The sequence below is a fragment of the Mandrillus leucophaeus genome, unplaced genomic scaffold (genome assembly GCF_000951045.1).
Source record: "Mandrillus leucophaeus isolate KB7577 unplaced genomic scaffold, Mleu.le_1.0 Scaffold689, whole genome shotgun sequence".
Taxonomy (NCBI): domain Eukaryota; kingdom Metazoa; phylum Chordata; class Mammalia; order Primates; family Cercopithecidae; genus Mandrillus; species Mandrillus leucophaeus.
Window position 1 is genome coordinate 640,084 of NW_012107463.1, and position 10,199 is coordinate 650,282.

The following is a 10,199-nucleotide window of genomic DNA, read 5'->3' on the forward strand; positions in this document are numbered from 1 at the left end:
AAAAAAAAAAAAAGAAAGAAAGAAAGAAAGAAATGCTCAGGCTGGGCACAAGGTCTCACACCTGTAATCCCAGTGCTTTGGGAGGCCGAGGCGAGCAGATCGCTTTGAGCTCAAGAGTTCGAGATCAGGCTGAGCAACATGGCGAAACCCTGTTTCTAAAAAAGAAAAATACAAACAATTAGCCAGGCATGGTGATGTTAACTCTGGAGTATGTCCAGGTTCTTGGTGTCTTGCACAGAGAACTGGACAAAACACACAAAGCAAGGAAGGATTGAACGGATGTATTGATAATGAAAGTACAGTGTGGGAGTGGGCTTGGAGCATAGGGTCTCAAAGGCCCTGTTACAGAGTTTTCTGTGAGTTTAAATACCCTCTATTTGCGGCACACCCTATGTAAAAGGAGAGCATGAAGTAAGGTTACAAAGTCATTTACTTGGCCTACCCCCTATAGAGAGGATGAAGTAAAGTTACAAAGTCATTTACTTGGCCTATGCCCTATGAAGAGGATGTTTCCTGTTATAGCCGAAGTGTGAGATCGCCATAAGTTCCCTGCCTCCAGACCCTATTTTTTGGCCTCAGTGGTATGTACCTGTTGTCTCAGCTACTTGGGAGGCTAAGGTGGGAGGATTGCTTGAGCCTGGGAAGCAGAGGTTGTAGTGAGTGGTGATCTTGCTGCTGCACTCCAGCCTGAGTGACAGAGTGAGACTCTATCTCAAATTAAAAAAGAAGAAAATTTTAATTATAAAAACTGTAGAAGAAAATAAATTTCTAAATGAGACACTAGTTCATAAAATTTAGAATTTAAAATTTAATAAAATTAAAAATTTAGAGTTCCCTGTAAAGGAAAGAAAAAATAGTTGAGACAGTAGGAAATTATAATTGCTTATTAGTATTTTAACTGTGTAATTTTCAATGAGTAAAAGGTTTAGGGTAAGCATAGTCAAGTAAATAAACTTCTCATTTTTTATGGGGAGAAAGAAAAAAGGGAAAAAAACCTAAACTTAGTTTTCAAATTATTCTTTAATATAAGTTAATAGGCTAAGGCTGATAAGCAACGAAGTTTATAAATGATAAGTTCACTTTTAGTTAAGGGAAAAAAATGGAGAAATGATTATCACCTGTACCTTTTATAAATCCAAAGTGATTGAGTGGTATAAGTGGTCCTCAACTCTGAATTGACTGTGGAGGTTTGGTTTTGTTATTCAGAAAGTATTGTTCTTTACTTGCTGGCCGGCACGGTGACTCATGCCTCTAATCCCAACACTTTGAGAGGCTGAGGCAGAGGATCACTTGAGGTCAGGAGTTCAAGACCAACCTGGCCAATGTGGTGAAACCCCATCTCTACTAAAAATACAAAAATTAAAAAAAAAAAAAATGCAAGCCTCGTTCCTTACTTGCTAATTGCATAAAAGTGCTGTACGTTCCTATATGAAACATGGCTTTTATGTAGTTGATTTTTGTGGGGTTTTTTTTGCCTTTTGATGAAAAAAATGCATACCTTTGCCTCTGAGCCTGTACTTTTAGATTCTTAATCATACAGTCTATGATATCTATATTCATCTTCAAAACACTTTTCATAGAGTTCTTTGACTTCTAATTAAGACTGATTGTTTTTAGGTCTGCTGTACAGCTCTTGTACTAGGATTTCTTTCAATTGTACTCCCAGGATAATCCCTTTTCTTTTCTTTTCTTTTCTTTTCTTTTCTTTTCTTTCTTCTTTCTTTTTGAGACAGAGTCTTGCTCTGTCACCCAGGCTGAAGTGCAGTGGCCTGATCTCGGCTCACTGCAACCTCCACCTCCTGGGTTCAAATGATCCTCCTGCCTCAGCCTCCCTAGTAGTTGGGATTACAGGCATGTGCCACCATGCCTGGCTAATTATTTTATTTGTAGTAGAGACGGGGTTTCTCCATGTTGGCCAGGCTAGTCTTGAACTTCTGACCTCAGGTGGATCTGCCCGCCTCGGCCTCCCAAAGTGATGGAATTACTGGGGTGAACCACCACGCCTGGTACCACTCTTTCTTACATACTGTGTGTTTGTTCCTTTTAACCCATGTGTTTTTACTTTTGGAACAAGTTTCCCAGAAATTGTTTTATTCCTGGAAAAACTTTTCCAGACAAGACATAATGGTACATTTCTTATCTTATATTGTGGAGAGTGCCTTTGTTTTGCATTCACACTTTAATTTTGTTCTCATTCTTCCTTGGCATTCAGTGGGTCCTTTCCATCTGAAAGCTCAGCTCTTCAACTCAAGGCAGTTTTTATCCATTATTGCTTTTCCCCCCATTTCCTTTCCTTTTCATTCTGGCATGCCTATAGGATCATGTTAGGATTGTGTTGTACACTGTATTGGAAATTGACACTATTGGAAGGAGGATAAAGATAGGCAGTACAAGGGTAGTGGCTCAATGATTTCATCAAAGACTTAGTCTCTTCTCTTTCTTCCACCTTAAGAAGATGTGGCTTACCCTCATTGTTCTGAGGTAGTTCTTATTGCACCTCTAAGCATCCTATACACATTTCAAGAAGGAAGAAGAGGGAAGAGCAGAGAAACAAAGGGGCATGCCAGCTATGCTTCTTCCCTAGAAAAAATCTTTCTGGAAACCTTACCCAGTTTCACTTACCTGTCATTGGCTAGAGCTAGATGCCACCTCACCTGCAGGGAGAGTCTTGAGAATATATACCGATTTTAGGCATATTGCCCTCTTTAACAGAACAAGATTCTGTTCTTAATGAAGACAGGGAGAAGGAATAATGGGTAGATAATTAGCAGTTCTGTCATAGGGATATCTATTAGGTTTCTTGGATCTTTCCTTCATTTTTCTTTACTTTCTGTCACATTCTCTTTTTGTCTTTTTGCTTTATTCCAGGACATTTTGTTGATTTTCCTTTCTACATCTATAATTTCGTCATCAAGCATGTCTACCATTTTAGCTTATTAGGACCTAAACTTTAGCAGGGTATCTTGTTTTCTAATTTCTTCTTTTTCATAGAATTTTGAAAATAGTTTTATTATGGTAAAATATAACAAAATATACTATTTTAACCATTTATAAATGTACAGTTTAGTGGCATTAAGTACATTCATATTGTATTCTTAACCATCACTACCATCCAATTCCGGAACTTATTTTTCCAAACTGAAACTCTGTACCCATTAAACAATGACTGCCATTTCCTTCTCCCCCATGCCCCGGGCAACCACCATTCTACTTTCTCTGTCTGTGAATTTCACTGCTCTAGGCACCTCATGTAAATGGAATCATACAATATTTGTCCTTTTGGGTCTGGCTTATTTTACTTAACACAGTGTCCTCAAGGTTTCCTGCATGTTGTAACATGCATGAGAATTTCCTTTTTAAGGTTAAATAATATTGCATTTTATGTATATGCCATATTTAGTTTATTCATGTATTAATCAGTGGACACGTGGATTGGTTTAACCTTTTTGCTATTGTGAATAATGCTGCATGGTATACAAATATCTGTCCTGATATCTGCTTTCATTTCTTTTGAGTATATGCCCAGAGGAATTGTTGGATCATATGTTGATTCTATTTTAATTTTTTGAGGACTGACTTTACTGTTTTCCATAGCAGCTCCATTTTACATTTCTACCAGCAGTGTACAGATGTTCCAGTTTTTCTACATCCTCACCAACACTTATTTTCTGATTTTGTTTTGCTTTGCTTTTTATAATAATCTGGTAAGTATGAAGTGGTATCTTGCTGTGGTTTTGATTTGCATTTTCTTATTCATGTGATATTGAACATCTTTGCATGTGCTTAGTGGCCATTTATATATCTTCTTTGGAGAAATACCTATTCAAGTCCTTTGCCCATTCTTGCATTGGGGATTTTTTTGTTGTTGTTCACTTCTAAGTTCTTTATATTATTCTGAATATTAATCTCTTTTTTTTTTTTGAGATGGAGTCTTGCTCTGTCGCCCAGGCTGGAGTGCAGTGGCCGGATCTCAGCTCATTGCAAGCTCCGCCTTCCGGGTTTACGCCATTCTCCTGCCTCAGCCTCCCGAGTAGCTGGGACTACAGGCGCCTGCCACCACGCCCGGCTAGTTTTTTGTATTTTTTTTTAGTAGAGACGGGGTTTCACCGTGTTAGCCAGGATGGTCTCGATCTCCTGACCTCCTGATCCGCCCGTCTCGGCCTCCCAAAGTGCTGGGATTACAGGCTTGAGCCACCGCGCCTGGCCTAATCTCTTATCTTGTAATAATTTGCCCATATTTTCTCCCATTCCATGTGTTGCCTTTTCATTCTGTTGATAGTGTCCTTTGATACACAGATGTTTAATTTTGATGAAATCCATTTTGCCTGGTTTTTTTTTCTTTCTTTGCTTTTGCTTTTGCTTTTGGTACCATATCCAAGAAATTATTGCCAAAATCCAATGTCATGAAGCTTTTCCAAGATTTTTAAAGCAATTTTATGGTTTTAGTGGTTATATTTAGATATTTGATCCATTTTTGTGTATGGAGTAAGATAAGGGTTTTTTGGCTAATGTGAATTATGCTACATTGTGTAGATACCCAGTTTTCCTGTTACAACTTGTGGAAGATACTGTACTTTACCTTGAATTGTCTCAGAGTCCTATTGAAAATCCTTTGACTGTATGTATGTGTTTATGTCTGAGCTTTATTTTTATTCCTTTATGTCAGTACCATACTGTTTTGATTATTATAGCTTTGTAGTAAGTTTTGAAATCAAGAAGTGTGGGACCTTTAACTTTGAATTTTTTCAAGATTGTTTTGGCTATTTGGAAATCCTTGGGATTCCATGTGAATTTTAGGATGGGTTTTTCTGTTTCTGCAAAAATAATTTTATTCTTAATGATAATCTCCTTTCAGATCTCTCAAGGTATGCATTAGAATGTTTTATTTGTTTGTTTGTTGAACTATCTTTGTTCTTCCTGTTTTATTTTGGCTCTTCTCTCGACTTTTATTTTCTTCTTATAGCTAGTAATGTTTAATTGGCTGTTGGTTTGATACAAATGAAGGACTTGGTTTATCAGTGTAGATAAGTTTAGTGAATATCCTATACTGTTTTAAATGTCTGTTTTGACAACAGAGCTCTTCAGTGTATAACTGGGAGTTTAGTAGCAGGAGGTGAGCAGGCAATACACTGGTGAATTCCCTTATTGCCAAAATAAGGCAGGCTTCATTCTGGGGTGGAATGTGAAATCTCTTACAATATTTCATTCCTGTCAGGAGCTGGCTTTTTCCTATGTTATGGAGGTTTGAAGTTCTCTTGCACATTGCTCTGTTCATAAGAGCCTCCTTATGTCAGTTGCTCTGTATCCATAGACCCAACTGTACTGCAGTAGTCTCTAGTTATTTTGATGATCACCTGGTGGCCTGCTCTCACTTACTGTACTTTTTGTCCTGCCCTGGGATTATCCTTGAGAATCCTCCTTTGGGAGGAACAGCTCTCCCTTCTATAGCAGCTATCACTTACTCCTATTTTTGAATTGTAGTTTATTTTATTGCTGTTTCTTATCAGAACCATCAGGTTGCCAGTTTGCTGAAATTCTGTAATTTTGGGTCATTAATAGTACCTTTTTCTTGTTTCCAGCACCACATATATGTTTTCCTTTTTCTCCTTCCCCTTTTCCCATGTTTCTTCTCATTCAATGGGATTTTGAGAAGGTGGTGAGGTAAATGTATGTCCTATCCGATTTTATTTATTCAACAGTCTGTGTAAATAATGTTCTAGGTTCTGCAAATAAGGTAGGCAAAGGATTCCTAACTTTCATAAAGCCTGTGTATTTTGATGGAGGAGACGTATTGAGCATATAAGTAAATAAATAACAGATTATAGCTGTAGTAGATTACAGGAAGTGACTTGGGCTGGGAGAATCAGAGCAAGTGACCTGTATATGGATATCTGAAAGAAAAAAAAAAAAAGCTTATCTCATGAAGAGCCTTGGGAAGATAATTCTAGGCAGAAGGATTAGCATATACATAGACTCAGCGGAGGAAGGAGCTCGTTTTATTAAAGGAAAGGCACGTCTGGAGTGTAGTGAGCAAAGTGGTGAGCATGAGCATCATGAGACTGGAGAAAGAGGCAAATGCCAGATCTGTTGGGGACTTGTCTTTGGTAAGGAATTTTTACTTTAAATATGGAAAAAAAGCTAATGAGAGGCTTTAGAAGGGAAGCTATGCCGTTTGATTTTTTTTTTTTTTTAAGATAATGTTGACTGATATGTAGAGAATAGGTTTGGCTGGGATGTTGCCCATGGAGGTGGAGAGAAATGAAGAGATTATGGGTATATTTTGCAAGGAGTACCTGTGGGCCTTTGCGATGGTACAGGAAGCAAGATGAGTCACAAATGACTGCAAGTTATTTGACTTGTACAACCAGGTGATGCTTTTTACTAATATGATGAAAGTAGGAGGAGTAACAGATTTGGGAGAGGGCAAATCAAGAGTTGTTTTTTGATACAATTTGAAATGCCTTTGAGACATTCAAGTGAATTTGTCAGGTAGGCAGTCTAGAGTTTAGGGAAGAAATCAAGCAGAAGGTGAAAACTTTGTAGCCATTATTGTCCCGTCCCGCGGGATCGTCAATGTAGGCCCTAGAAGAGGGAGTGGGAACTCGGTGGGACAAGAGACACAAGAAATGGAGACAAGACAGTATCCTGATCAAGTCTCGTTTATTGGTGACAGTGTAATGCCTTATATAGACCGGCAGGGGCGGAGGTTGGGCCAGGGCGATGATGGTGGCCCTGTGGTGGGCGTGGCCAGGTAGGTCTCCGTTTCTTCGATCGGACATCATGTTGCACCTGCGCCGTCGGTTGGTAATTTTCCCGGGCACAGGATGGCGCCTGCGCTGTAAGTTGATCATTTTCCCGGGCGCGGGAAAATGGGTGATGAAGAACCCGGAAGAGCGCCATTTTGTACTGGCGTATGAGACAGCAGAACAGGGAAGAAAGTAAATCTAGGGAGGAGGCATAGAGTGGAAGCGTATAGAGCTCAGGCGTCAGTCGTCAGTTATAATCGCTATGGCCGGGCCACGCAGCTCCGGACACATTATAACAATAGTGTTTAATGCTGTGGGTTTATGAGATGATCTAGGCAAAGTCTAAGTAAGAGAAGAGGCCTCCGGACAGAATCCTGGGGCTTTGACATTAGATTGGGAAAGCACCTGGGGGAAGAGCACACAACAAAGGCGATTAGGAGGAGTGGCTGGTGAGATGAGGAAACTAGGGGAGCCTGAGAATCAAGCGAAATAATTTCAAGGAAAGTAGTAGTGATCTTTGTTGAAGTTTTGAGAGATGGTGTAAGATGGTAAGTGAGGTGTCTAAAGATTTGATAACAGGTTTTTTTTTAAATTATTATACTTTAAATTTTAGGGTACATGTGCACAACGTGCAGGTTTGTTACATATGTATACATATGCCATGTTGGTGTGCTGCGCCCATTAACTCGTCATTTACATTAGGTATATCTCCTAATGCTATCCCTCCCCCTTTCCCCCACCCCACGACAGGCCCCGGAGTGTGATGTTCCCCTTCCTGTGTCCAAGTGTTCTCACTGTTCAATTCCCATCTATGAGTGAGAACATGTGGTGGTTGATTTTTTGTCCTTGCGATAGTTTGCTGAGAATGATGGTTTCCAGCTTCATCCATGTCCCTACAAAGGACATGAACTCATCCTTTTTTATGGCTGCATAGTATTCCATGGTGTATATGTGCCACATTTTCTTAATCCAGTCTATCATTGATGGACATTTGGGTTGGTTCCAAATCTTTGCTATTGTGAATAGTGCCGCAATAAACATACGTGTGCATGTGTCCTTTTGTTGTTTTTGACAATCAGTTTCATTGGGATAGGAACTATACTGTAATAGATTTGATGAGTGAATGGGAGATGAGAAACTGAAGGCAGGAAGTACAGGCACCTCTTTTGAGAAGTTTGGCTGTGAAGAAGTTTGCAGAGATGACTGGGTTGCTGGGGGAACAAACCTAAATTCACTGTTAGACTTTAATAGGCATACTATATAAAGCTTTATTTATCACTATTTCTCTTAACCTTTATTGTTTTGAGAAATTCTAAGCATATGCAAAAGTAGAAAATGACCAACCCTGCCCCATCCACAATCCTGAACATCTTCCCTTGCATCATTTTGAAGCAAATCCCATATAATTTCAGTTATAAACATTTCATTATGTTTCCAAAAGATGAACATTAAAAAATGTAAGCACAATGCCATTATAACATAAAAAATTAATAATTCCTTGTTATTAAATATCCAACTTGTGTTCACGTTTTCACTTTTCTCATAAATTATCTTAGAGTTTTAAAAACAGATTTTAAATAAGGTCCACAAATTGCATATGGGTGCTATCTTCTTTATTTATTTATTTATTTATTTTTTGAGATAGAGCCTCGCTCTGTCACCCAGGACGGAATGCAGTGGCACAATTTCAGCTCACTGCAGCCTTCTCCTCCTGGGTTCAAGCAGTTCTCGTGTCTTGGCCTCCTGAGTAGCTGGGACTACAGGTGCACACCACCATACCTGGCTAATTTGTGTATTTTTAGCAGAAATGGGGTTTCATCATGTTGGCTAGGCTGCTCTTGAACTCCTGACCTCAGGTGATCCACCCATTTCGGCCTCCCAAGATGCTGGGATTACAGGCATGAGCCACCACGCCCCGTCATTTGTGTAAGAACAGGGTGTCACTTTGTCACCCAGGCTGAGACAGGGTCTTGCTGTGTGGCCCAGGCTGATCTCAAACTCCTGACCTCAAACAGTCCTCTTGCCTCGGCCTCCCAAATGCCTAAAGTGCTTTTGGATTACAGGCATGAGCTACTGATCCTGATTTTTTTTTTTAACCCTCTTATTGTCTATTATTTTCTCTTTTTTTTGCTTGCAAGTTAGATGTTGAAGAAATGGCATCACTTGTTCATTTGTGTGTGCTGTTTGTATTCCCATGGTGTCAGTTAACATATTCCTTGAATAACTTCTCTTTTTCCTATTAGTTGTAAGTTAGATATAAGGACTGGAGAGATTGGAATTTTTTTTTTTTTTTTGAGATGGAGTTCATTTTTGTTGCTCAGGCTGGAGTACAATGGCACAATCTCAGCTCACTGCAACCTCTGCCTCCTAGGTTCTAGCGATTCTCCTGTCTCAGCCTCCCAAGTAGCTGGGGTTACAGACATGTGCCACCACACCCAGCTAATTTTGTATTTTTAGTAGAGACGGGGTTTCGCCATGTTGGTCAGGCTGGTCTCCAACTCCTGACCTCAGGTGATCCACCCACCTCGGCCACCCAAAGTGCTGGGATTACGGGCCTGAGCCACCATGCCTGGCCTGCTTCTCTCTCTTTTAGTGATGTTAGTACCTGCTGATGTTCAGTGCTTAGAACCTTTAGTTCATTGCAGGTTGAAAAGTGTTGATATTCTGATTCTGTCATTCCTTCTTCATTTATTAGCTTTAACATGAGAAACCTCTTCATCTGCCCTTTGGTTACCCTGTGAGTAGCACAGTTTAAATAGAAAAAGCAGAAGAAATGCTTTGTTCTTTCCCTTTATTTAAATTTTCAAAGTAATGAGTTGCTTCTTTAGTATCTTCATCTGGTGGCCAAGTAGTTTTTGTTTTTAATGTTAATATATTCATATGCTTGATATATTTCAGTCTATTAACAGTTATTATTTTTATTGATACTCAAATTGTCCTATAATAGTAGGAACCTCTTCATGTTAGCCCAAGTCTTAACAACACCCTGCTTGTCTTTAATAACTTTCTTGCAATCTGGGATAATTAAATGTTCTTGTATTATCTGGTATATGTCTAATTTGAAACTTCAGATTAATTCTCCAAGGATATGTTATTTGGAGATAATATTACATTTTACTTTTCATTTTTACAGCAGTCTATTATCATACTTATTTTATAGTCTTTCACATTGTTCCCTTTAGTTCTTTGGATATGAATTTTTCTGTTTGTTTTGCCCCTTTACCACTGTGATTTTTGGCATTTGGGGAATTCTCTTTCTTGCTTTTGATTGCAGGTATGTGTTAAAGCAGGGTATCATATATATTTTTTTCTTTAAGTTTATTGTTTGTCTTATCCAACATTTTGATTTGTTTAGAGTGGGAGGAGTGACTTCTTGCATTAATTAAATCACCATATTTAGTAAAGTTTCCCTATTGCTATTCCATTTATGGAGCAACATGCTCTTATATCAGA

General features: G+C 38.9%; 1 protein-coding gene across 1 annotated transcript in view; it reads left to right on the top strand.

The window, feature by feature from the left end:
• Positions 1–10,199, top strand: part of LOC105555498 (chromosome unknown open reading frame, human C16orf87) — a gene marked incomplete at its 5' end in the record, with an annotated part of 31,049 nt that overhangs the window by 11,899 nt on the left and 8,951 nt on the right. The gene's annotated exons all lie outside the window — the stretch shown is intronic.